Source organism: Lactuca saligna, chromosome 3, assembly GCF_052625555.1.
Source record: "Lactuca saligna cultivar CGN05327 chromosome 3, ASM5262555v1, whole genome shotgun sequence".
NCBI classification, from domain to species: domain Eukaryota; kingdom Viridiplantae; phylum Streptophyta; class Magnoliopsida; order Asterales; family Asteraceae; genus Lactuca; species Lactuca saligna.
Window position 1 is genome coordinate 193,003,728 of NC_136419.1, and position 25,786 is coordinate 193,029,513.

The window sequence follows — 25,786 nt, forward strand, 5'->3', positions numbered from 1 at the left end:
GAGATACCTGAGTGGAAATGGGAGATGAATACCATGGATTTCATCGCCAAGTTACCCAGGTCTCCGAGTGGGTACGATACCATTTGGGTAATTGTCAATCGTTTGACAAATCTGCTCACTTCCTTCCGATTAAAGAATCATCCAAGATGGAAAGACTCACGCGGGTCTACATCCAAGAGATAGTACGACTGTACGGTGTACCTATGTCCATTATCTCCGATCGAGATAGCAGGTTTACTTTAAGATTTTTGGCAGTCCCTTCAGAAAGCTCCTAGAAATTGGACATGAGTACAACTTATCATTCTCATACTAACGGACAGGGTGAGAGAACTATCCAGACCCTATAAGACATATTGAGGGCATGTGTTATCGATTCCGGAAAATCGTGAGACACCCAATTACCTTTGATCAAATTCTCATATAACAACAACCACCACACTTGCATCAAGACTACCTCGTTCGAAGCCCTCTACGGTCGCAAGTGCAAGATCCCTTCTGTGCTAGACCGAGATAGAGGACACGCAGCTAGTCAAGAGACCATTTCCTTGACAGTGCCCTCTCTGATACTCAAATCATCAGCGAAACCGTCGAGAAAATCAACCAGATCCGAGAACGACTGAAAGCTTCATGAGACAGGCAAAAGTGTACACCGATAAACTACGAAAACCCTTAGAATTCCAAGTTGGAAACTGTATCCTATTGAAGGTCTCACCCTAGAAAGACATGGTATGCTTTGGAAAGCACGGAAAACTTAACCCGAGGTACATAAGACCTTTCGATATCCTCGCTAGGATCGGTCCTATAGCCTATAAAACTCCGACTACCTTCAGGACTTAACTGCATCCATCCTGTATTCTACGTCTCCAATCTTAGGAAGCACCTAACTGATGAAACCCTAGTAACCCCTCTTTATGAGATAGAGATCAACCAAAGTCTGAAGTTCATGGAAGAACCAACCAAAATCATAGATCGAGAGATTAAATGTACAAAACAAAGCCGTATCCCGATAAGTGAAGGTTCGCTGGAATACCGTGCGAGAACTCGAGTTCACTTGGGAGCACGAAGACTCGATTAAACGGAAATAACCACGTCTCTTTCCAAACTCATGATTGTGTCTTAATTCTAAATTTTGGGACGAAATTCCCTCTAACGGGGGGATAATGTGACAACCCGTAATTTATTCCGTCACGTTAAACTATTTCCGTCAGTAAAACTGTTTGTATTTAAAATTTTCCGTTAACATTTAGGATTAGGTCATTTAAATTAAGACTTTGATTTTAACCTCGTGAGTGACCATACCCATTATAAACGACTGAAAATACTCTCGTTATTTATTAGGAAAAAATTTAATTATAACTACGTCGGGTTACAACAACTAAATCGGGTACGACCAAAAGTCCCGTTTAACATCAGTATCGGGTAGATTTCCACCGGGCCACAAACTCAAGCCTTATATAAAGGATGAGTGAACTTCAATTTAGCTTTTTACCACCACCTCATAACTTTCTCTCACTACTCTCTCTCTAAAACTCGAAATTGAGCCAAAATCATCCCTTTCAAGCTTCAATTTGGTAAGTAATCTATCCTAGCATGTTTCTAAGCTTGTTTATCATTCAAATTTGTGTTTAAACTACCCAAAACCATCAAGAACACGTGTTTATGGTTTGGGAACCCTCCCAAAACCATAAACTCCTTTAAAGAGGGTTTTGAAGCCCCAAAACCCCTCCAAATCACTTCTAGTGCTTAGTTAAGGCCTTTGGACTTGCAGGAATGGACTTAGAGCACCAAAATCTTACCATTTAGGGGGTAAACTTGAGTTTACAGCCCAAGAACATGCTTGGACCATAAACCCTCATTCATGGACCATAAACACCATTTAAGGTGTTAGTTTGCCCCTAAACACCTCTAAAAAGCTTCCATGAGAGTATAGAACCTTATAATCCTTCAAGAGATGCACCAAAACATACACAAATGGGTCAAACTTGAGTTTACGGCCCAAGAACATTCTTAGACCGTAAACACCCCTTCTTAGACCTTAAACTTCTCCAATGGGTGTTAAAGTGCCCTTAACACCTTGTATGGCTTAGAATTTGATCTAGAACTTTGTATGCTTAGCCTTCAACCACCAAATCACATGAATCATGGAAAAACAAGAGTTTTCTACCATAAACTCATGTGTTTAAGGTATTAAACTCACCAAGAACACCTTTATAGACGGTAAACTCCTTTTCCAAGGTCAATTCAAGTCCCAATAACTTCCTAAGCCATGGAATCAACCCTAGAACTTTCCTTTGTGCAATGTAATTAACCTAGGGCCACCAAAACACATTAAGAATTGGTACATAAGAGTTTACGGTCGTAAACTCCTAGTTTACTGCCGTAAACTCCTCAAATGGTCCCTATGATGTTCAAATTCCATTCCAATGCCTCAAAACCAAGCCTAGCATTACCCCACACGAGTTATAACACCATTAAGCACCCAAGAACACCCCCACCATGAGTTTACGGCCGTAAAATCATGGGGAGTTGGTCATTTGAGCCAAAAAATCCATAAGGAGTTTACTGTTGAAGAGCAAACTCCATATTCTAGTCATACACACACCCTTGGATGCTACCCGGGTCACCCCAAACACTTGAATTGAAGTGTTTTTGCATCTAGAAATGTTTATTGTTATTGAATTATTAGATCAAGGTATAATTAGATAGAAATTATGTATCTCTTCATATTACATAGGAACCTCGCACGCGTTCAAGCCCTGAGCTGTCATTCAGCATCCTAGCCGACACTTTTTCTCGACTGGTGAGTTCATACCCCTACGCCTTTTCCCGTGTTTTTTCAATGTTTTTCAGAGGGGGGGGGGGGAATACAAGCAAACTATAAATGTTTTCGAAACCTAAACTAATGTAACTCTATAAATATTTGGTAAACTTTTAGATATCGTTACCCCTTTTGTATCATGCAGAGCATAAGGGATGTTTTACTGAATATAACTAAGTAGATTTCAATTACAGTGTAAGACAATCAAAAAAATCAAAGTATTATGGGAATAATTCAGGATCTTCAGTTCTTGTTTTACAGGCACAGATTTTATGCAAAGTTAACAGATAAGCTATGTCTGATTCAGTTTATCTCTGTTTAATTTAAAGTATCATGCAGATAATTTCGTTGTATTCAATTGTTTTTACTGTATTATGTTTTAAAACGATTATTATGTTTGATAACGACCAAGTACACCGTGAATAATTTAATACTAGTTTGTGAGATTTATCTTCATTAAACCCTTCGAGTCATCAGTAAATCCTCCCCGGAAGTATAACCAGAGTCTCCTGGAGGGAGAACGTGGAATTTGTGAATAGATCTCTTTGGGACTTACAATCTCACACCTTAACTGCTAGCTACAGTTAGGCGGGCATGCCTAGGGTGACAAATTATGGATTTCGTCCGACGCCTGAAGAACGTCAAGGAGGTCTCATTTCATATTAGCATGGTTATCCGACTCACAATACGTATTAATATAAATTTTGTTCATGGATTTTACATCTTCCTTTAATCGATAGTTTTATATATTAAAACTACCTACTTTCATACTGGATGGTATTCCAATGATCTCAACATATGGTTTTCTTATCGGACTGGTGATAATCAGGGTCTCACTTATGGAAATCGACAAACATGTTAGAAAATATAGGATTTTCTTGGATAACAACTTTTTAGAAAAAACCAAAGGAAACATGATATTTTTACATAAACAAACAGCTTATGAACTCATCAGCTTTATGCTAATAATTAAACTGATTGTATTCTTAGGTTCTCCTTAGACAGGTATCCCGCATCCTTTTGCAGAAGACGGAGCAGATGAAATTCTCGTCTTTACTTTTGTTTAAACTTATGTATCTATAAAACATGTATTAATTTGCTTTTCTACTATCAAACAAATGTAATGATTCTATGCAATGTAATGTTTCGTGTTTACTATGCTTACTATGTACATTGGTTGTGATACTTTACATGACGTCCTCCACATCGGAATGTTTCCGCCATCGGTTTTGGGGTGTGATATTTATGATGTGTATTATTTTGAGCTTACTGAGTTAGGACCAGAGGGTCCATCCGAGCTATGGGACCATAGGGTTCCACTGAGACACATTGACTGGTGGGTCATATTCGATATATAGATATGAGAGGCTAGTGAGTTGTGTGTGGTATTTTGGGGAACTCACTAAGTTTTGTGCTTACCGTGTTATGTGTTATGTGTTTCAGGTACTTCTCAGGATTACGGGAAGATGCCGACTTGATTGTACACACAAGACGGAGTTATGGTTTTTGAGGATCCTGGATTTTGTTAAACAATTATGAATATGTGTTTTTGATAAATTGTCATTTTGGGGATTTGTGAATTGTTTTAATGAGATTCATGTGATTTTAAAAATGAAAATTTTGTTTGAAAATTTACGGTGTTACAAGTTGGTATCAAAGCCTTGGTTTGAGGGATTCGGATGTACCTTCGGGTGTGTCTGGACTCAAACTGAGGATTTGAGAAAGATTTTCAAAAGAACTGATTTTTATAAAACGAGAAAGAGTTTTAAGAGACAAACAAGTTGGAGTAGTGTGTACAATCAACCAGAGCCCAAACGGTGATTTCCCAAAATAACCTTACTTATTTGTGTTATGAGATATTCATGAGATATTAGGGATGCATGCTAGAGGATAGGCTAGGTATTTCATATTTTAGGGATAGAGTTGCATGGTTTGTAATGCCTAGCTTAGGAGATGCTATTGATAGATGTTATCTGGTATTTGCCCTGAGTATGTGTTGTGTAAGAGTATCTACCAGGAATCACTTAGAAATAGTTATGAGTCGAGAGATAATCTAGGAGAGATACCTAGATGAGCATATGAGGGGTCTACTGAGAGAGCAGTCTGATATTTGTGAGAGATATATTACTTGTGAATTGGGATCCTAGGAGGAGGACTCGGGGTGACTACAGATTGGTGTGGAAGGTAGTATTGGGCCCGTACTAGTGAAATCATCAGATTGTATGCGACCCAAGTAAGAATCCTTGGGTTGCTAAGGAGCATGTAGGGACGAGTAATAGACTGTGAGTATACTCTCGCTAGTCTCTGATGATTTTCATGTTGTGTTTCAGAGACATCATGGTGGGTACACGCCACAACCTCGAGAGCAGTAGGACCAATGATGATGAGATCCGCAGGATCATTGCGGAGGAGATGGCTACAACTATTCGAGAGGCGATACCAAAGTTGTTTGGGTCTATTAATACCACACTGATTGAGACATTTGATGAGCGATATGCCGCTATTACTGAGGGTGTTGTTGATGCAGCCATCGTGGTAGTAGCTGATGCTAGGCCATAAGGAGGTGAATCGTTGTTGTTTCGAGAGTCCAGTAACACGAAACCACAAGAGTTTGATGTGACACAGGATCCAATTGTTGCTATGAGATGGATCTCCGACATTGAGGGGTGTTTTTATACATGTTCATTCCCCAAGCACCAAAGAGTTCAGTTTGCACTGAATCAACTTCACTTGGGAGCGAAGGACTGGTGTAAGTTCATGACAACCAGCTTTACTCCTGCAAATCATGCTATAGTGACATGTGTAACGCCTGGGTTTCGGGGATAAGCATTTTAGATGATGTAATAGTGTAGGTCAACTATTGTAACTCTTTTGAAGTAATAAAGATGAAATATTTGAATACTATGTGTATTTATGTGCTTATTACTTATTTATAAATGTATAATAAATAAAGAATAAAAATAAGCGTCAAAATTAAAGTGTGATATAATCGCGATATCTTTACATAAAGTTGTAGTGGTCGAAACAAGGATTATAGGGATATAAAGAACACCGAAATCTGAGTTATAACGAAAAAGTTATGACTCGTCGAAGTTTCGCGACGAAACCGGCACGATATCGGGGAGCGTAAATAGTGACTTTACGATAAAGCGATCATTAGCGTTAGCGATCTCAATGAAATTCTTAGAATACATTAAATCAAGTACGTCCATTAAAAGAATGCCCAAATCTGACTACGTATGAGGAAGTTATGATTTTTTGAAGTTTTGACTTAGCAGTGTACAACCCGAAGTTCGAATGTTAGAACGAGCGGTATTTAGCTGACATGACCTAAATGAGAATCGAATATCTTGTTAAGAGTAGCGTAACAATAAAAAGATAGACAAAAACAGACGTCGGACAAAGAAGTTATGTATTTTTAACGGACCAAACCTGTCCCGACCTGTTAATAATATACCTTTTAAATAAAATCAAAAGTAGCCGATAGAGTCAAAATGAAAGTTGTAGAGTACGTTCCCGCCTTCGCGTGAATATAAAGAACGTTGAAAACGGAGCTCGTAGGCGAAATTTATGAGTTTTTAAAGTTTGTAGTCGAATTTGCGAAACTCGGTGTGGAGCTGGTGACGTGGCAGCATCTGGGCCACCCATCGCTGATGAAGAAACGCGCTTTGGATCACGCCACATAGCCTTTGCCATTATGCCCCGCGTCCGAGGATGGTACGCCCAGTGTACCTTCGGTCTTATTTGGGTCCTGTCCAAGTGCGAGCCAGCTGTGCACCGCTGGCAACCCTATCCAAGCTACGCCCAGCGTAGCTGCATCCGACGCGCAACGTAAGTTCGAACCTCGCAGCCTATAAATAGTTGTGAGATTTCTCGGATTTTCCACACCATTCTCCTTCTCTCTAAAATACTTTCTCTCTCTAAGGGTTTTAACCCTCCCTAAAGTCTAGGTGAACCCCTAGCACCCGAAGGAAGCCCCGAGGCTCCCGGAGTCCCGAGAAAAAGGGTCTTTCAGTTTCGAAACGTTGCTTCGAGCAAAGCCCGATTTTCTTTAAAACCCGCTATAAGTGAGCTATGCCTACGCAACTTTTAATATAGCTTTTAAATAATTATAGTAACGCTATTATGAACTTATAATGAGTACTTGGGCTATTATTATGGGTTATATAAGTGTTGTTTAACGTTTATATAATAGTAATAATAGCTAGACTATTAGTTAGTCTCGGTGAATGATAGACTAAACCCTAGTGGTAATGATACTAGATTTTGACGAAGGAAATTGTTTCAAGAGTAACGAAGCATTGTCTAAGTTCGAAATCACCACCTTGACAGGTGAGTGCATTGTTAGTTCCATCTTACACATAGATATGAAGTATTATATATAAATTACATGCTAAGTGTGCATATTATCTGAATACTTGCTGTTTATGCTAGATGAATGATTTTTATACATGTTTTAAATGATTTAAACTGTATATGTATTTTATATCTACAAAAATGTTGGGGTAAAACATGGGTAGATGTACTAAGATGATGTGTGATAAAATGATGAGAGGCCTCGATGTTGTTGTTGTTGTTGATTTTGTCATCTAGCGGAGTATGGATGACAACCACAGACTCTTCTAGACAGTTCAGTGGAACGCTAGCAGGTTTGCAACCTATAGGTGTTTGTGAACGACGTGTTCACCGGTGTACTCCATCCTCCACATGGTTGCCTTAAGGAAATTTATTGCTGAAGAATCCCCTTAGCATTAGTGTCCATCCCGATGTTAGTCCTTAGTCTAGGTCCCTTATGATAGGTGTTTTAAGGAGATAATGTGATGATAACAGGAACGGGTAATCGTGTTATTGTTGTTTGATGAAATTAATAAACTTATTTATTGTGGGTTGAAAACCCTATGTGCTCACCAGGCTCCCAAGCCTGACCCACTCAATTTCATGTATTACAGGTAGTGACGCTCGAGCATAGATGTGATGTTTTGGATGAGGGATTACAGATATAGGCCTGTAGATATGAAATAATGTAGTAAGGCTTATATTGTATTGTTTATGCTTTTGATCTGTATCGAACATGACATCCCAAGTCTCTTTAATGAAATACATTTCTATGGAAATGCTTTGATAAATCTTTATCATATTTTATTTTGGGAACAAATTCTGCAACACTTTTATGAAAAATATTACTCTGATTTTCAAACAAGCATAAACAAAATCGGTCTTTTGTGGCCATGAAAATGGGGATGTCACAACATGTTAGAGATTTACACAGTTGTTCTGTGATGAGTATTTTCCCCGGTGGAGAAGGAACTGTTAGCCCATGAGTTTTTATCTCTCAATCAGAAGACAAACTGTGACTAAGATCACGAGGATGTTCCATGAGAGGCGTTGTTTTGCCTTGAGCTTGTGTCTACTGAGCAGGCACGTGTGAGCCAATATCTGAGCATACTGAGGAGGAATACACGGGAGTTTGTGGTGAACTCGTCGTATCGAACATTGCCTAAGCTTCAGACCAATGCAAGGAGGATGGATATTGAGCTAGAGTTGCAGACCAGAGAGGAGGAGGAGTCCCGGGGTAGAGAGAGGAGACTGATACAGTCGCAACCATCGACAAAGCGGGCAAAGCCCATTGATACGAGAGTTGGGGGCAGAAGCGCCACACTTATGGCAAGTGCATCAAGAGTCACAAGGGATCTTGTTGGGCATGGATTTGCTACAAATGTGGCAAAGAGAGGCACATGGGAAGGGATTTCCCCAAGGGGTTCACAGTTTGCTTTTACTGTAACCAGATCGACCATCAGAAGGCCGAGTGCCCTCAGCTCGTTCGGGGATCAGCTCAGGGTTCTACACCTCCTGCTTTACCTGATACTGATAGTTGGCCAGCGAAGGTCGAGACACCGAGGGCTCATGGGCAAGCTTTTCAGCTGACAGCGGAGGAGGTTCGCACATCACCTGATGTCGTGCCTGGAACGTATGTCCTTATTTATATTATTTTGAGATTTGTTGTGCTTATACTGTGTTGTATATAGGTACTTTTCTTGTGAGTTATGTACCTATTTTGGTGTTATTTAACTCGGGTGCGAGTCGATCCTTCGTTTCTTTAGATTTTAGTCATCACATCAGTATCCGACGTGAGGCGTTGAGTCGACCTTTGAGGGTTTCTATAGCCAACGAGCATGCGGTTTTTGCTACTGATGTATTCTGAGGATGCGTATAAGAGATTTTTGGTGTTGAGTTTCTGATAGACCTGGTACTGATCGCGATGGGTGATGTCGGTGTTATAGTGGGCATGGATTGGTTGAGTCGGTTTGGAGTTGTGATCGATTGTGAGCGTCAGATGGTGACCATACGAGACCCTAGTGGGGGAGTGCTTACGGTGTATGGCGAGGGTACCAGATTTGGATCAGCTTTCTGCTCTGCTGCCAGGGCGAGACGGAGTCTACAACAGGGTTGTATGGGCTTTTTAGCGTATGTGATGGATACACGGGTTGCTACAGAGAGGCCGAGTTCTATCCCCGAGGTTCTGATAGTGTGCGAGTTTCTGGACGTTTTCCCCCGAGGAGTTGTCAAGTGTGCCTCCCGAGAGGCAGGTGGAGTTCTGGATTGATTTGGCTCCGGGAATGACGCCTATTGCCAAGGCACCTTATCGCCTTGTGTCGCCTGAGATGTAGGAGTTATCCTCACAGCTCCAGAAGCTGCTGGGGAAGGGTTTTATCAGACCGAGTAGCTCACCGTGGGGGGCACCGATCCTTTTTGTAAAGATAAAGGAAGGTTCACATCGGATGTGTATTGATTACTAGGATTTGAACAAGCTAGCGGTCAAGAACTGTTATCCGCTACCGAGGATCGACGATTTATTCAATCAATTGCAGGGGGTATCTTGGTTTTCCAAGATTGATTTGAGATCTAGATATCATCAGATGAGAGTTTTCAAGGAGGATATCCAGAAGATGACCTTTTGAACTAGTTATGGGCATTACGAGGTTGTGGTGATGCCTTTCGGACTCACCAACACACCGACAACGTTCATGGATCTCATGAACCAGATGTGCAGGCTTATGTTGGATCAATCGGTGATTGTGTTCATCAATGATATTCTGGTGTACTCGAGGCCCAGAGAGCAGCACGAGGAGCATCTTCGGGAGATTTTTGGAGTGTTGAGGGCAGAGAGGCTTGACGCCAAATTCTTTAAGTATGACTTCTGATTACGAGAGGTCCAGATCCTAGGACACCTCATTAATCAGAATGGGATATTGGTCGACTCAGCCAAGATTGAGGCAGTTATGAGGTGAAAGGTGCCGAGATCCCCATCCAAGATTAGGAGTTTTCTGTGTTTGGCCGGCTACTATCGAAAGTTTATTAGAGATTTCTCCAATATTGTTGTTCCTCTCACTAGATTGACCCGAAAGGGTGTTACTTTTTCATGGGGGCCCAAGCAACATTCCTCATTCGAGACTCTTTGCCAGTGATTGTGCGAAGCTCCAGTGTTAACCCTTCTCGAGGGAATGGAGGACTTTGTAGTTTACCGTGACACATCTATATCAGGGATGGGTGTGGTGTTGATGCAGAGGGGACATGTGATAGCATTCGTATCGAGGTAGTTGAAGCCTCATGAGATGAGGTATCCCACCCACGATTTGGAGTTGGGGGCGGTGGTGTTCGCCATCAAGATCTGACGCCACTATATGTATGGAGTCAGGTGTACCATATACATGGACCATAAGAGCTTGAAGTACCTCATGGATCAGCCCAACCTAAATATGAGACAGAGAAGGTGGTTGGATGTGGTGAAAGACTACGACTGCGAGATCTTGTATCATCCGGGCAAGGCTAACATGGTAGTCGATGCCTTGAGTCGTAGATCAACGAGTGCTCCGATCTGAGATGTATGTATGAGGATAACGGTGATGACTCCAGTCTTAGATATCATCCGAGAGGCCCAGGTGGAGGCCGTGAAACCAAAGAATCGCAAGAGGGAGCAAGTGATCGGCCAGGTTTCGGAGTTTGAGACGGATAGTTGGGGACTTATAACTTTCTGTGGGTGGATATGGGTACCATATACGGGTGGAGCTCAACGCATAATGATTGAGGAGGCACATAGATCGAGACTCTCAATCCACCCGGGGGCCACTAAGATGTATTTAGATCTGAAGAGAGATTACTGGTGGCCCTATATGAAGAGGGATGTGGCATGGATAGTTAAGAGGTGCTTGACCTGTCGCCAGGTAAAGGCTGAGCACCAGAGTCTACATGGCCCGTTGCAGCCTCTAGAGATTCCCCAGTGGAAGTGGGAATAGATTTCCATGGATTTTATCATTAAATTACCGAGGATTGCGCGAGGTGTCGACGTAATATGGGTGATTGTAGATTGATTAACGAAGAGTGCTCACTTCCTAGCTATCAGTGAGAGCTCTTCTGCAAAGAAATTGGTCGGGATTTATGTGAGAGAAGTGGTAGCATGGCATGGAGTGCCGACACTGATAGTGTCAGATCGAGATGTGTGCTTTACTTCCAGGTTCTGGAAGAAGTTTTAAGAGGAGTTGGGTACACGGTTTCACTTTAGTACCGCATACCTGTTGGATAAGGTGTCTAAGTCCATAACTATTTCTGGTATGTACTTGACCCGACCCGGCATGGTCCATTTGGGTTGCATGGCACCGTGCAATTGGATAGACTAAATGAGAGAAATAACACTTGGAGATTATTAATATATTATAAGTCCTAATATATTAATAATATTATTTGATTAGTTTGATCAAGAATTAATTTAGAATTAATTATGTGATCAAAAGATAACTAATTAAATATATGGGTTGATTATGTAAATCATCCATATCTTGTATAGTGGGCTAAGAGGCTCCATGGATTATCAAGTTGGGTTCCACCCATAGGATGCTCCATGGATGCTCCATGGGAGTTACAAACCCATGGGTCATGGAAATGAAGAGTCATGACACATTAGGGTTGAACCCTAGATGTGTCAACACTATATAAGAAACATGTTCTCCACCTAAAATCGGCTACACTAAGAAACAAGAGGGCTTGGCCGATTTTTGAGAAGTGTGTGTTCTCTCATAAGTTCTTCCAAGAGCATTTGGTGTTGTGTGAAGCATTTGAGGCATCACACTTGGGGTGCTAGGCTCACAAGGTTTCAAGGAACACAAACAACAACAAGGTAAGTTATTCTATCTATACTTTAAGATAAAATTGTTCCCCATGTATGCTAGATAGGAATATAACCTTGGAATTCAACTTTGCATGATAATTAGACAAACATAGATCCAAGGTTATTAGGGTTGCAAGTACACTTAGGAAGTGTTAGAATGCTCAAAACCCATCAGTGGTATCAGAGCCTAGGCTTGTTTGCCTTTTATTTGTGCTTAAAAGTTGAAAAAAAAGTCGAAAATCTTGCTGTCTACGAGTGGACTCGTCGAGTCTATAGGGGGGACTCGGCGAGTTCACGTGTATCTTCAACCAACTCGGCGAGTAAATTCATGCACTCGGCGAGTAGGATTGACTGATTGCAGAATTTCGATTTTAGTTGCTGGAAATGGACTAGAAACATTACCCTAAACTGTTTTGGTACTTGAAAACTTGTTTTGATGGTGTAATGTTCTTTCTAATTCATTCACAACAACTAGTTATCAAAATTACAAAGTTTTAAATGTAATTTTTGATTGTGTTCATATTCATGTTCTTGTTCTTATGATGTTTTAGATGATCATAGGAATTATTTGTAACCTATGTGGTAGATTAATTCTTGATCATAATGTGTTTTAATGGAGTCCATAACTTGTCCTCAAGTTATGGAAAACCAAGAGTCACACTTGAATTAAAACCATTAAAACAAACACAAGAGTTAGAAAAATGAAGAGTCTTCATTTTATTACTCTATTAAACTCATAAGTTACAAGAAATGAAAAGTTTTGAAAGTTACAAAACTTGCCCTCAAGTTTTGGAACAAGAAAAGTTAAGTTAAAACTTTAAGTTCCAACCCCTAGAATTTTAAAAGTTAAAATTCAACCCTTATACTTATATTATGATGATTTAATAATTATATATATATATATATATATATATATATATATATATGTATATATATATATATATGTATAAGAATAAAGTCGTCTTACCGCTAGTACGCCTCATTCACGAAGCCGGTCTATAAGGTGGGTATAAGGTTGTTGCCTATAAAATGGGGACTTAATGGGTGTCTACTCTCACCCACCGCTTGCTTGACTGGTGGAGGGTCGTTAGCCGAACGGGTAAGACAAGGACTTATAAACTCTCATTCAAAGTATGATGAATATTATAAAGTAACTAAATGTTTTATTAAATTCCCAATCTTAGTTACTTTAGGAAAATGTGAATAAGGTGCTAATCCATGAAATTACACTTTACACTTTGTCTAAGTCGTTGGTGGAGCGTGTGTGGTTAACCGGCACACTAACTTGGACTTAACAAGGTAGGTAAAGGGTGACTTAAGGTTTATTATAGTATCGGTGGAGCGTGTGTGGTTTACCGGCACATCGATTGAGTGATAAACTTTAAGGGTACCAAGTGATTTGCATGGTTACTTCACACCTCGTTTTGTGATCCTCGGTATCCCAGTCACAAAACTTGGAGGGCACTCTCGAGATTGAAACATGCCTTTGAAAAGTTCATTGAATCTCAAAGAATCTAGGAATTTCTAAAAAACCAATAAAAACCTAATATCTAATATTTCGGTTTTCGTGGTGGAAATTGGTGAATCGTCATTCACCTACCTTTCAAATATGGTATAGCTTAGATTACGGCATACCTCTTCTAAGTTATATTATATTGTGATTGGATCCTAGCCTTAATATTACATTTGGGTGTTTTATTAAGGACTCTCTTAAATCTATACTAAACTTGTTCTCGTCTTTCAGATGTCTTCAAATAATGCTTCTGGCTCGAATCCTAATGGCTCCTTTACTCTTATGAGTTTGTGTGGGAAAGTCACCTTTGATGGATCCAACTTCAATGAATGGATCAGAAACATCAAGATGATTACCCGCTACGAGGACAAAGAATATGTCCTTGACAAGGAGCTTAAGGAGATTGATGAGACCACTGCAACTCCTCAGGAGATCGCTGACTTTCAGGCACATGAAAGGGATGCTATGAAAGTAGCATGCATCATGATGGCCACAATGACAACAGAACTCCAAAAGTCCTATGAGGATTTCTACCCTTATGAAATGCACCAAGATTTGATGGAAAGATACCATCAAAGTGCACGACAAGAGAGGTACGAAATCATCTGCTCCATGATAACAATCATGATGAAGGACGGGGATTCCGTCACGAGCCACATGCAGAAAATGCAAAGGTATGTGGATCGATTGCTGAAACTTAATGTGAACCTCCCTGAGGAGCTAGCAATAGATATAATTTTGCGCTCCCTACCATCGTGCTATGATCAATTCCGCATGACATATCACATGAATAAGGAAGAGGTCACTCTCAGCAAACTTCAGGGACTTCTCAAGACTGCAGAAACAGGTCTTAAGGGGAAGTCGGTTGCTATCACTCCTACTCCGAACTCAACTCCGGTTTTGGCAATCAGGAAAAGTCGAGGGAGGAAGAGAAAGAGATCTTCGAAGGGTACCAAGGCTCGGACCCTTGATGGCTCTTCTTCAAGTGGAACCAAGAAAGGTTTCATTACTCCTTCTTCTGACCCAAAAGAGGCTGAATGCTTCTATTGCCATGAAAAAGCTCATTGGAAGCGGAACTGCCCAAAGTACCAGCAGGATGTGAAGGATGGGAAAGTCAAACCCAACCATGCAGGTATTTACACTATCATTTCTAATAACTCACCCCATTCGAAATCTTGGGTCCTTGATACCGGTTGTGGTATTCATATTTTTTGTGACTTGCAGGGACTAAGAAGAAGTGAGAATGTGGAGCAAGGAAGAATAAACTTAATCATGGGGAATAGGAAAGTTACACCTGTCACCAAGATTGGAGTTTATACTTTATCGCTAAGTAGTGGGTTAAATTTAGATTTGAATAAATGTTGTTACTCGCCAGGAATGGCAAGAAATATTATTTCCTTTCATGCTTTGTACAAACAAGGGTTTACCTTTTCGTTTAATAATGAAGTTGGTTCTATTGATGCTTTCTTTAATAATGTTCTTTATTTTAAAGCATTACCTTGTGATGGTGTGTATGAAGCTGTGTCTGTTGTAGATAACTTAGGAAATGATGTTTTGTGTATTGATTCTACTAATAATAATAACTTGGATAAAGCATCATTATGGCATTGTCGTCTTGGACATATAAGCAAGAAACGCATAGGCCAACTCCAAAAGGATGGAGTCTTGGAGTCGTTTGACCTAAAGTCAAATGATAGTTGCGAATCATGCTTACTTGGAAAAATGACAAAGTCACCCTTCACAGGCTCGTGTGAAAGGGGTGAAGGTTTGTTGGACCTTATACACACGGATGTGTGTGGACCATTCAAACATGCCACAAGGGATGCTAATCGTTATTATTTGACTTTTACTGATGATTACAGTAGATATGGATATGTCTACTTAATCAAGCATAAGTCACAGACTTTCGAGAAGTTTAAGGAATTTAAACAGGAAGTCGAGAATTAATTGGGCAGGAACATTAAGATGCTTCGATCCGATCGGGGTGGTGAGTATCTTAGTTCAGAGTTCCTCGACTATCTAAGGGAATGTGGGATTGTCTCACAATTGACACCTCCTAGGATACCGCAGTTGAATGGTGTGGCTGAGAGGCGTAATCGAACCTTGTTGGACATGGTTCGTTCCATGATGAGTCGAGCTTCGCTACCAATCTCATTTTGGGGGTATGCCTTAGAGACTGCCGCCCATATCCTTAATCTAGTCCCTACAAAGAAAGTTGCCAAAACTCCTCACGAGATGTGGACTGGTAAAGTACCTAAACTAGACCACATCAAGATTTGGGGTTGCGAGGCTTTCGTGAGATGCGAGACTCATGATAAGCTCGAACCTCGAAGCGAGAGGTGTATTTTCATCGGCTACCCACAGCAATCCTTTGGTTACCTCTTCTACAGACCTAGTGACAATGTGGTCTTTGTAGCAAGAAGAGGAGTCTTTCGAGAAAGAGAGTTTATAAGCCAAGGAGACAGTGGGAGGCAAATTGATCTTGAAGAAATTCAAGAGTCAAGTGGTGATGGAACTTCAAACTCTAGCCCTCAACTTGAGGAGGAAACTCCTGTTGAGTCAATTGACGAATCTGTACCTCTGAGGCGTTCCACGAGAGTTAGGAGTGCACCTGAGCATTACTATGGATTCCATATTACTGCAGAAAGTGAGACACTTATTAGTGATGGAACACTAGTAAGTCAAGATGACCCTAACAGCTACGAGGAAGCCATGGCAGGCCCCGAGTCTGCTAAATGGAAAGAGGCTATGGATAGCGAGATACAATCCATGTATGACAATCAAGTTTGGAACTTGGTTGAGAATGTACCAGGTCGGAAGACTGTAGGGTGCAAATGGGTCTTCAAGAAGAATACCGACATGGATGGTAAAGTACACACTTATAAGGCTAGACTGGTTGCAAAGGGCTTCTCTCAAATTTCTGGAGTGGATTATGATGAGACCTTTTCTCCGGTAGCCAAGATTAAGTCTATTCGGGTTCTGTTAGCCATAGCCGCATTTCATGACTATGAAATTTGGCAAATGGATGTCAAAACCGCTTTCCTTAATGGAAAGTTGGCTGAAGATGTTTACATGAGTCAGCCAGAGGGTTTTGTCAGCAACAAGTACCCCAATAGAGTGTGTAAGCTTGAGAAATCCATTTGTGTGTATGTCAAGGCTAGTGGGAGTATAGTTAGCTTCTTGGTATTGTATGTGGATGACATACTACTCATAGGAAATGACATTCCAACCCTGCAGGAAGTAAAGTCCTGGCTTGGAAAGTGTTTCGCTATGAAGGACCTTGGTGAAGCTGCCTATATTTTAGGGATAAGGATCTTGTGAGATCAGAGTAAAAGACTAATTGGACTTAGTCAAAGTACCTACTTGGAGAAGGTGATGAAGAGATTCAGAATGCAAGACTCCAAGAAAGGAGAATTGCCCATCCAGAGTAATGCCAAACTGAGTAAGACACAAAGCCCTATCACTGAGGCTGAGATAGCACAAATGAGTCGAGTACCTTATGCTTCGGCTGTAGGATCGATCATGTATGCTATGACGTGTACTTGTAACAGCTCAAATTTTCAAATAAATTTTTCATTTAAAACAAAACATCATTATTCGACAAAAGGGTTTATTCCAAGTTTATTTCAAAAATATAAATAATAAATCTCCAGGATCTTCAACAGTGGCAGTGTGTACGGGTCACGCCGGCGCCTTCCCACGGTCATCACTAGTACCTGAAAAAAACATAAACACAACTAGTAAGCATAAATGCTTAGTGAGTTCCCCAGTATACGACTTACCCACATACGCCTTCCGGCCCGGACCTTTCGGTCCACATAACATTGCCTTCCGGCCCGTAACATATTCGCCTTCCGGCCCATAACATATCGCCTTCCGGCCCGTATTAAATTGCCTTCCGGCCCATAGTATTTTGCCTTCCGGCCCATAATAGTATAAAACATAACACATGTAACATAATACACATAACACATAAGTCATACATCATACCGTCCTTTCTATCACATAAAGTCTCGCCTTCCGGCCCGTATAAGCATACATCACATATAAGCATACATCACATATAAAGCATCTACCTCTCTAGACATAGCATGAATAAACACATACGACCTTCCGGTCTCACAGTCAAACCCTTCCGGGTGAAGTATAGTGAGAAGACTCACCTCGTAGTATGCAAGCTATAAACCCTTCGAGCTACTCGCACTCGATCCGCTAATCCGCAGGTTCTCTATAATACCACATACCTTTATTAATGATCTTATCAAACAAGGCAACTGACCCTACTAAGTTACATACAGGTCAACGGTCAATCTTGACCGGACTCGTCGAGTGCAAAGGGCAACTCGGCGAGTATAGACACCCTGACTCCACTCGCCGAGTCTGAAGAACGACTCGACGAGTTCCAGTAGATCTTCAAGCTACTCGCCGAGTCTGAAGAACAACTCGGCGAGTCCTAGTGAACCTTCAAGCTACTCGCCGAGTCTGAAGAACAACTCGGCGAGTTCTAGTGAATCTTCAAGCTACTCGCCGAGTCTGATCATTGGACTCGGCGAGTCCTCGCCATGCAGTCAATCCGCTGCCTCCTGTATTTCGCATGATTTCGAAGTATATAGATATGGGGCTTCCTGGACTTTCACATATACTATTACAGGGGTTTTTAAACACTTATAATACCACTATAATCTAACAATTCCTTAAATGGGTTTCCTAAACCCTAAATTCGCATACAACGTAAAAGCTACAGATTTTGATCCGAAGATTACCTGGAAACGTGTTCCCTGTGTCCCCAAACCTCCAGTACTCGATTCCTTTGATCACCACCTTGCTCCTCCTTGTCTAACAATCTCTTCAAGCTTCCTCAAGTCCTCACTCTTGCTCCAGATGCCCAAAAACTCCCAAGGTATCTTCAATCGGCCAAAAGACGCGACATGACGGCCATAAGATCGTTATATACGATTCAGAATTGAAACGGCTAGGGTTCAGCTGAATCAGCATCGACTCGCCGAGTCCCTATTTGGACTCGTCGAGTCCAGTCGCGTATCTGCGACTGCGACCAAGACCATGGCCCTACTCGGCGAGTCATGCACCAACTCGCCGAGTCCCCTCTTAAATGTGCCCCAAAAATAATTTAAAGAAATACCTGAAATTCCGGCTGTTACAACTCTCCCCCACTAGAACTAGACTTCGCCCTCGAAGTCTCATTCTGCGAATAACTCCGGATGTTGCTCCCACATTTCTCTTCCGGCTCCCAAGTCATCTCCGATCCTTTCCGATGTTGCCACTGAACCAACACCAGAGGTATCTCCTTGTTCCGTAGAACCTTGATCTTCCGATCCCTGATAGCTACTGGTCTCTCGGCGTAATTCAGGCTCGCATCCACCTGAATATCTTCTAACGGAACCACTGCTGCCTCATCGGCTATACACTTCCTCAACTGCGATACGTGGAAGGTATTGTGAATCTGACTCAGCTCCACTGGCAACTCCAACTGATAAGCTACCCGACCTACCCTTGCAATTACCCGAAATGGACCTATGAACCGGGGCCCCAATTTGCCCCTCTTCCTGAACCGAATTACCCCTTTCCAAGGAGAAACCTTTAGGAGAACGAAGTCGCCGACCTGAAATTCGAGCTCGGACCGGCGTCTGTCCGCATAACTCTTCTGTCGGCTCTGGGCGGTCAATAACCTCTGCCTCACTCGTTGAATCTGTTCGGTCGTTTGAAGTACGATCTCTGTACTGCCCATCACTCTCTGTCCCACTTCTCCCCAGCAAATGGGAGTCTGACACCTCCTACCATACAACAACTCAAAAGGTGGCATACCAATGCTCGAATGATGGCTGTTGTTGTAGGAAAACTCAGCCAACGGCAAATGCGCATCCCAGCTACCCCCGAAGTCTAACACACACGCTCTAAGCATATCTTCCAATGTCTGGATCGTCCGCTCGCTCTGACCGTCGGTCTGGGGATGGTATGCGGTACTAAAATGCAGTTTAGTACCCAACTCCTCATGGAATTTCTTCCAGAACCTGGAAGTGAAACGTACATCGCGGTCCGAAACAATCGAGGTCGGCACTCCATGCCGAGATACTATCTCTCTCACGTATAACTCTGCCAACTTCTCTGCTGATGAACTTTCACTAATGGCAAGGAAGTGTGCACTCTTTGTTAGCCTATCCACAATCACCCAAATCGCATCGACTCCCCTGGCAGTTTTCGGCAATTTGGTGATGAAATCCATCGTGATCTGATCCCACTTCCACTCAGGAATCTCCAAGGGTTGCAACTTACCGTGCGGTCTCTGGTGCTCGGCCTTAACTTTACGGCAGGTCAAACACCTCTCAACGAACCAGGCAACGTCTCTCTTCATGCAAGGCCACCAGTACTCCTTTTTCAAATCCAGATACATTTTCGTAGCACCGGGATGGATCGAGAATTTCGATCTATGTGCCTCCTCCATCAAAGTAACACGCGTACCGCCCACGAATGGCACCTAGATCCGACCCTGAAATGTCAGAAGTCCCCGCCCATCCGTAACGAACTCTGAAATCAACCCGACGACCCGCTCCTGTTTCTGCATCCCAGACTTCACAACCTCGGCCTGTGCCCCACGAATAGCATCTAATACCGGAGTCATCACCGTCAATCTCAAACATACGTCTCGCAATGGAGTACTCTCCGCCCTACGACTCAATGCATCAGCTACCACATTAGCCTTGCCTGGGTGGTATAGGATTTCACAGTCATAATCCTTAACCACGTCTAACCATCTCCTCTGACGCATGTTTAGGTTGGGTTGATCCATCAAATACTTCAAACTCTTATGGTCCGTGTATATGGTACAACGAACCCCGTACAGGTAGTGACGCCAAATTTTGAGGGCGAACACCACTGCCCCCAACTCTAAGTCATGCGTGGGATATCTCGCTTCGTGAGGCTTCAGCTGCCTCGATGCATAGGCTATCACATGGCCCCTCTGCATCAACACTGCACCCAGTCCTGAAATCGATGCGTCGCAATATACGACAAAGTCCTCCATCCCCTCCGGGAGAGCTAATACTGGTGCTTCGCACAGTTTCTGACGAAGTGTCTCGAAGGAAGTCTGCTGCTCGGGTCCCCATGAGAATGTAACACCCTTTCGGGTCAATTTGGTAAGTGGCACCGCGATCTTGGAGAAGTCCCTAATGAACCTTCGATAGTACCCCGCCAACCCAAGGAAACTCCTGATCTTCGAAGGTGACTTCGGTGCCTCCCAACTCATCACCGCTTCCACCTTGGCCGGATCGACCAATATCCCTGCCTGATTTACAACGTGCCCCAGAAATTGAACCTCCCGTAACCAGAAGTCACATTTGGAGAATTTTGCATATAGCTTCTCCGACCTCAGTATCTCAAGGACCTCCCTCAAATGTCCCTCATGTTGCTCCCTAGACCGCGAATACACCAGAATGTCGTCGATGAACACAATCACAGACCGATCCAGCATCGGCCTGCATACCCTGTTCATGAGATCCATGAACACTGCTGGGGCATTGGTGAGCCCAAAAGGCATCACCACGAACTCGTAATGCCCATACCGCGTCCTAAAGGCTGTCTTCTGGACGTCCTCATCCCGCACTCTTACCTGATGATACCCTGATCTCAAATCAATCTTATTAAACCAAGATGCCCCTTGCAACTGATCGAATAGATCATCGATCCTCGGTAACGGATAGCGGTTCTTGACTGTCACCTTATTCAGCTCCCGGTAATCGATACACATCCGGTGTGAACCATCATTCTTCTTGACGAACAGAATCGGTGCTCCCCACGGTGAGCTACTCGGCCGAATGAATCCCTTCCCCAACAACTCTTGAAGTTGCGAGGACAATTCTTGCATCTCTGGAGGTGCAAGACGATAAGGCACCTTCGCAATAGGCGCAGCCCCTGGAACTAGATCGATACCAAACTCCACTTGCCTCGCAGGAGGTATTCCCGGCAAATCCTCGGGAAAAACATCTGGAAACTCGTGCACCACTGGAACCTCCTTCAATGTCTTCGGTCTCTCAGAACTCTCCCGCGTATCCATCACATACGCCACAAAACCGTTACATCCCCGCTGTAGGCATTGCCTCGCCCTAGCGGCCGAACAAAAAGCTGATCCCGAACGGGTACCCTCGCCGTATACCGTAAGAACTCCCCCACTAGGGTCTCGTATAGTCACCAGCTGACGCTCGCAGTCGATGACAGCGCTGAATCGACTCAACCAGTCCATGCCTACGATGACACAGACATCACCCATCGCAATAGGAATTAAGTCAATCGGAAATGCGACCCCGAAGATCTCTAGCACACATCCCCTAAGAACCTCCGTAGCACAAATCACCCTCTCAGCCGCAATAGAAACGCTCAAAGGCCGACTTAACGGCTCACGACTAATGCCGATGTGCTGACTAAAAGCTAACGATACAAACGATCTACTCGCACCCGAATCAAATAATACTAGAGCAGGCATAGAGTTCACAAGGAAAGTACCTATACATACATTAACATAAGCATAACATTTCGACCTTTAATTAAATACGTGAATGATAACATACCTGCCACAACATCGGGCGCAGCGCGGACCTCCTCCGCAGTCAGCTGAAAGGCTCTCCCACGAGCCCTCGGGGCCTCGACCTTCGCCGGTCGGGTCTCAGTAGTCCGGGTAGTAGGTGTAGCTCCCTGACGAAGTTGCGGGCACTCGGCCTTCCGATGGCCTGTCTGGTTGCAGTGAAAGCAAACCATAAACCCCTTAGGGCAATCCCTGGCAATATGTCCCTCCTTGCCACACTTGTAGCAACCACCAGCTCGACACGCCCCCTCGTGACTCTTGCCGCACTTCGCGCAAGTGCGACCCTTCGAACCTCCCATCCTTGAATCAGCGAACTTAGTCCGCTTGGCTGCCGGCTGAGACTGGGCCGGCCGTCGATCCACCTGCCGAGACTCAGCCTCCTCCCTCGCTTGAGTCTCCAACTCAATCTCGCGCTTCCTGGCGTTTGCCTGAAGCTCAGTGAAAGTACGATAGGTGGAGTTTGACACAAACTCCCGGATCTCCCTCTTCAAAACACCCAAATAGCGGCTCATCCGCGACTGCTGCGTAGATACCAGCTCGGGGCAGAACTTTGCCCTCTAATGAAACTTCCGTGTGATCACTGCCACGGAATCAGTACCCTGCTTAAGGGTCAAGAACTCCTGAATCAATCGCTCCCTCTCTACCGGGGGAACGTACTCGTCCCTGAACATCTCCGTAAACCTCTCCCATGTCACCGCCGAAATCTCTGCCTGAGTGAAGTTCGCCGTCACGAACTTCCACCAATCCTTCGCTCCCAGACGGAGCTGGTTCAAGGCGAACCGTACCCTCAAGTGCTCCGGGCATGAGCAAGTATAGAAGCACCCCTCGATGTCGGCGATCCACCTCATAGCTGCAATCGGATCCTGCGTCCCATCAAATTCAGGGGGTTTCGTGTTGCTGAATTCCCTGAATAGTAATGAATCACCCCCTTGCGGCCTGGCAGCAGCCACCGCTGCGGTAGCGGCAGCAACTGCAGCTTCAGTAAGTGCGGCGTACCGCTCCTCAAACTCCTCCATCAACGTGGTCTTAATAGACCCAAACATCTCCGGGATCTCAGCCCGGACCGCCGCAGCTACCTCTTCCTGAATAATCTGACGAATCTCCTCGTCACTCGCACCGCTCGAACTCGCCCCATTGCGTGTGATAACCATGATGTCTCTGAAATACAACATAAAATCATCAGAGACTCCACCAAGTACAATTGTACTCGATACGTGCCCTACCCAGTCTCCGATCTCCAGGGATTCTTACTTGAGTCTTCCACTGATCCGGTGCCTTTGGTAGTACGGGCCCAATACTACCGACCACACCGTATCAGTATTCGTCCCAAATCTTCCTCCCCAAATCCCGAATAATGAGTACTCTACCTCTAGTATGCACTATCTACTTGCACGCTACCAAATATCTCATATAAGCAATCTCCCTAGACTAAGGCATCACAAAACAGGCAATTCTAGTCCTATCATGTATACCTAGTCTTCTAGCATGCATAACAATTCATAATTCAGTGCATAACATAACATTGTAAGGTATTCTGGGGATCTTTACCGTTCGGACGCTGGCTGCTCGTACACACTGTTCCATCCTTGTTTTACCGCCTTACCATTTATAAAATGTTGTGTCCTTATTATTTAAAAGAAAAGGTTTTTCCTCAAATCCCCGGTCTGAGTTCAGTTGCACCCAAAAGTACACCCGAATCCCTCAAACCAAGGCTCTGATACCAATTGTAACAGCTCAAATTTTCAAATAAAATTTTCATTTAAAACAAAACATCATTATTCGACAAAAGGGTTTATTCCAAGTTTATTTCAAAAATATAAATAATAAATCTCCAGGATCTTCAACAGTGGCAGTGTGTACGGGTCACGCCGGCGCCTTCCCACGGTCATCACTAGTACCTGAAAAAAACATAAACTCAACTAGTAAGCATAAATGCTTAGTGAGTTCCCCAGTATACGACTTACCCACATACGCCTTCCGGCCCGGACCTTTCGGTCCACATAACATTGCCTTCCGGCCCGTAACATATTCGCCTTCCGGCCCATAACATATCGCCTTCCGACCCGTATTAAATTGCCTTCCGGCCCATAGTATTTTGCCTTCCGGCCCATAATAGTATAAAACATAACACATGTAACATAATACACATAACACATAAGTCATACATCATACCGTCCTTTCTATCACATAAAGTCTCGCCTTCCGGCCCGTATAAGCATACATCACATATAAGCATACATCACATATAAAGCATCTACCTCTCTAGACATAGCATGAATATAACACATACGACCTTCCGGTCTCACAGTCAAACCCTTCCGGGTGAAGTATAGTGAGAAGACTCACCTCGTAGTATGCAAGCTATAAACCCTTCGAGCTACTCGCACTCGATCCGCTAATCCGCAGGTTCCCTATAATACCACATACCTTTATTAATGATCTTATCAAACAAGGCAACTGACCCTACTAAGTTACATACAGGTCAATGGTCAATCTTGACCGGACTCGTCGAGTGCAAAGGGCAACTCGGCGAGTATAGACACCCTGACTCCACTCGCCGAGTCTGAAGAACGACTCGACGAGTTCCAGTAGATCTTCAAGCTACTCGCCGAGTCTGAAGAACAACTCGGCGAGTCCTAGTGAACCTTCAAGCTACTCGCCGAGTCTGAAGAACAACTCGGTGAGTTCTAGTGAATCTTCAAGCTACTCGCCGAGTCTGATCATTGGACTCGGCGAGTCCTCGCCATGCAGTCAATCCGCTGCCTCCTGTATTTCGCATGATTTCGAAGTATATAGATATGGGGCTTCCTGGACTTTCACATATACTATTACAGGGGTTTTTAAACACTTATAATACCACTATAATCTAACAATTCCTTAAATGGGTTTCCTAAACCCTAAATTCGCATACAACGTAAAAGCTACAGATTTTGATCCGAAGATTACCTGGAAACGTGTTCCCTGTGTCCCCAAACCTCCAGTACTCGATTCCTTTGATCACCACCTTGCTCCTCCTTGTCTAACAATCTCTTCAAGCTTCCTCAAGTCCTCACTCTTGCTCCAGATGCCCACAAACTCCCAAGGTATCTTCAATCGGCCAAAAGACGCGACATGACGGCCATAAGATCGTTATATACGATTCAGAATTGAAACGGCTAGGGTTCAGCTGAATCAGCGTCGACTCGCCGAGTCCCTATTTGGACTCGTCGAGTCCAGTCGCGTATCTGCGACTGCGACCAAGACCATGGCCCTACTCGGCGAGTCATGCACCAACTCGCCGAGTCCCCTCTTAAATGTGCCCCAAAAATAATTTAAAGAAATACCTGAAATTCCGGCTGTTACAGTACTCGACCTGATGTAGCTTTTGCCCTGAGCATGGTTAGCAGGTTTCAGTGGAACCCTGGCAAGGCACACTGGACTGCGGTAAAGAATATTCTCAAGTACCTACGAAGGACTAAGGACTGGGTCCTTACCCTCGGTGGGAGTGATGACTTGAGAGTTGTAGGGTATAGTGATGCTAGCTTCCAGACTGATAGGGATAACTTCCGCTCTCAGTCGGGCTGGGTCTTTACCCTAAATGGAGGAGCAATTTCTTGGAAGAGTTCCAAGCAAGAGACAGTGGCAGATTCTACTTGTGAATCAGAGTATATTGCAGCTAGCGAGGCGGCAAAGGAGGCGTTATGGCTGAGGAACTTCATT